Below are 3863 nucleotides of genomic sequence, written 5' to 3' on the forward strand. Positions count from 1 at the left end.
AACTTCGGGTTTGTTCGTTTTTGGCGAATTGCTAATCTAATTCGATTGGAATCGAACTAATGAAAAGTGATTTTTGATTTCATGATAACTTCGGGTTTGTTCATTTTTTGGCGAATGGCTAGTCCAATTTGATTGGAATCGAGCCAATGAAAAGTGGTTTTTCATTTCATGATAACTTTAGGTTTGTTCGTTTTTGGCGAATTGCTAGTCTAAATAGATTGGAATCGAGCCAATGAAAAGGGGCTTTCGATTTCAAAATAACTTCGGGTTTGTTCGATTTTGGCGAATTACTAATCTAATTCGATTGGAAATGAGCAAATAAAAAGTGGTTTTTCGTTGCATGATAACTTCGGGTTTGTTCATTTTTGGAGAATTCCTAGTCTAAATCGATTGGAATCTAGCCAATGAAAAGTAGCTTTTGATTTCATGATAACTTTGGCTTTGTTTGTTTTTGGCGAATTGCTAGTCTAATTCGATTGGAATCGAGCCAAAGAAATGTGGTTTTTCATTTCATGATAACTTTGGGTTTGTTCGGTTTTGGCGAATTGCTAGTTTAAATCGATTGGAATCGAGCCAACGAAATGTGTCTTTTGATTTCATGATATCTTCGGGTTTGTTCGTTTTGGCGAATTGCTAGTCTAATTTGATTGGAATTGAGCCATTGAAAAGTGGTTTTTGATTTCACGATAACTTCGGGTTTGTTCATTCTTGCCGAATTGCTAGTCTAAATCGAATGGAATCGAACCAACGAAAAGTGGCTTTTGATTTCATGATAACTTCGAGTTTGTTCTTTTTGGCGAATTGCTAGTCTAAATCGATTGGAATCACGCCAATGAAAAGATACTTTTGTTTCATGATAACTTCGGGTTTGTTCATTTTTTCCGAATTTTATGTCTAATTCGATTGGAATCGAACCAAAGAAGAGTTTTTTTTTCATTTCATGATAACTTCGGGTTTGTTCGTTTTTTGTGAATTGCAAGTCTAAATCGATTGGAATCGAACTAATAAAAAGTTGATTGTGATTTCATGATAACTACGGGTTTGTTTGTTTTTGGCGAATTGCTATCTAATTCGATTGGAATCGAGCCACAAAAAAGTGGCTTTTGATTTCATGATAACTTCGGGTTTGTTCGTTGTTGGCGAATTGCTAGTCTAATTCGATTGGAATCGAGCGAATGAAAAGTGGCTTTTGATTTCATGATAACTTCGGGTTTGTTCGTAGTTGGCGAATTGCTAGTCTAATCGATTGGAATCGAGCCAATGAAAAGTGGCTTTTGATTTCGTGATAACTTCGGGTTTGTTCATTTGTGGCAAATTACATGTCTAATTCGATTGGAATCGAGGCAAAGAAAAGTGGTTTTTCATTTCATGATAACATCCGGTTTGTTCGTTTTTGACGAATCGCTAGTCTAAATCGATTGGAATCGAGCTAATGAAAAGTTGACTTTGATTACATGATAACTTCGGGTTTGTTCATTTTTGGCGAATTACTATCTAATTCGTTTGGAATCGAGCCAGAGAAAAGTGGTTTTTGATTTCATGATAACTTTAGGTTTGTTCATTTTTGGCTAATTGCTAGTCCCATTCGATTGGAATCAAGCCAATGAAAAGTGGCTTTTGATTTCATGATAACTTCGGGTTTGTTCATTTTTGGCGAATTGCTAGTGCAATTCGATTGGAATCAAGCCAATGAAAAGTGGCTTTTGATTTCATGATAACTTCGGGTTTGTTCATTTTTGGCGAATTGCTAGTCTAAATCGATTGGAATCGAGCCAAAGAAAAGTGACTTCTGATTTCATGATAACTTTGGGTTTGTTCATTTTTGGCGAATTGCTAGTGCAATTCGATTGGAATCAAGCCAATGAAAAGTGGCTTTTGATTTCATGATAACTTCGGGTTTGTTCGTTTTTGACGAATTGCTAGTCTAAATCGATTGGAATCAAGCCAATGAAAAGTAGCTTTTGATTTTGTGATAATTTTGGGTTTTTTCATTTGTGGCGAATTGCATGACTAATTCGATTGGAATCTAGGCAAAGAAATGTGGTTTTTCATTTCATGATAACTTCGGGTTTGTTGATTTTTGGCGAATTGCTAGTCTAATTCGATTGGAATCGAGCCTATGAAAAGAGGTTTTCATTTCATGATAACTTTAGGTTTGATTATTTTTGGCAATTGAATGTCTAATTCGACTGGAATCGAGCCAAAGAAAAGTGGTTTTTCATTTCATGATAACTTTGGTTTTGTTCGTTTTTTGCGAATTGCTAGTCCAATTCGAATGGAATTGAGCCAATGAAAAGTTGCTTTTGATTTCATGATATTTCGAGTTTGTCCATTTTTGGCGATTTGCTAGTCTAAATCGATTGGAATCGAGCCAATGAAAAGTTGCTTTTGTTTCATGATAACTTCGGATTTGTTCATTCTTGGTGAATTGCATGTTTAATTCGATTGGAATCGAACCAAAGAATAGTGGTTTTTCATTTCTTGATAACTTTCGGTTTGTTCATTTTTGCCGAATTGCTAGTCTAAATCGATTGGAATCGAGCTAATTAAAAGTTTAATTTGAATTCATTATTACTTCGGGTTTGTTCGATTTTGGCGAATTTCTAGTCCATTTCGATTGGAATCGAGCTAACGAAAAGTGGCTTTTGATTTCATGATAACTTCATGTTTGTTCAGTTTTGGCGAATTGCTAGTCTAATTCGATTGGAATCGAGACAAAGAAAAGTGGTTTTTCATTTCATGATAACTTCAGGTTTGTTCGTTTTTGGCGAATTGCATGTTTAATTCGATTGGAATCGAACCAAAGAATAGTGGTTTTTCATTTCTTGATAACTTCGGGTTTGTTCATTTTTGCCGAATTGCTAGTGTAAATCGATTGGAATTGAACTAATAAAAAGTTGATTTTGAATTCATGAAAACTTCTAGTTTGTTCATTTTTGGCGAATTTCTAGTCCATTTCGATTGGAATCGAGCCAATGAAAAGTGGCTTTTGATTTCATGATAACTTCAGGTTTGTTCAATTTTGGCGAATTGCTAGTCTAATTCGATTGGAATCGAGACAAAGAAAAGTGGTTTTCATTTCATGATAACTTCAGATTTGTCCATTTTTAGCAAATTGCTAGTGCAAATAGATTGAAATCGAGCCAATGAAAAGTTCCTTTTGATTGCATGATAACTTTGAGTTTGTACATTTTTGGCGAATTGCTATCTAATTCGATTGGAATCGAGCCAAAGAAAAGTGGTTTTTCATTTCATCTTAACTTCGGGTTTGTTCGATTTTGGTGAATTGCTAGTCTAATTCGTTTGGAATCGAGCTGGAGAAATGTGGTTTTTCATTTCATGATAAATTCTAGTTTGTTCGTTTTTGGCGAGTTGCTAGTCTAATCGATTGGAATCGAGCTAATGAAAAGTGACTTTTTATTTCATGGTATCTTCGGGTTTGTTCGTTTTGGCGAATTGGTAGTCTAACTGGATTGTAATCGAGCCAATGAAAAGGGGTTTTTCATTCCATGATAACTTCGGGTTTTTTCGTTTTGGCAAATTGCTAGTCTAATTGGATTGGAATTGAGCCAAAGAAAAGTGGTTTTTGATTTCATGTTAACTTCGGGTTAGTTCATTTTTGGCGAATTGCTAGTCTAATTCGATTGGAATCGAGCTAATGAAAAGTTGTTTTTGATTTCAGGATGACTTCGGGTTTGTTCATTTTTGGCGAATTGCTAGTCTAATTCGATTGAAATCGAGCTAAAGAAAAGTGGTTTTTCATTTCATGATAACTTCGGGTTTGTTCGTTTTTGGCGAGTTGTTAGTCTAATCGATTGGAATCGGGCGAATGAAAGTGACTTTTTATTTCATGATATCTTCGG

This window comes from Olea europaea, unplaced genomic scaffold, assembly GCF_002742605.1.
Source record: "Olea europaea var. sylvestris unplaced genomic scaffold, O_europaea_v1 scaffold1697, whole genome shotgun sequence".
NCBI lineage: Eukaryota > Viridiplantae > Streptophyta > Magnoliopsida > Lamiales > Oleaceae > Olea > Olea europaea.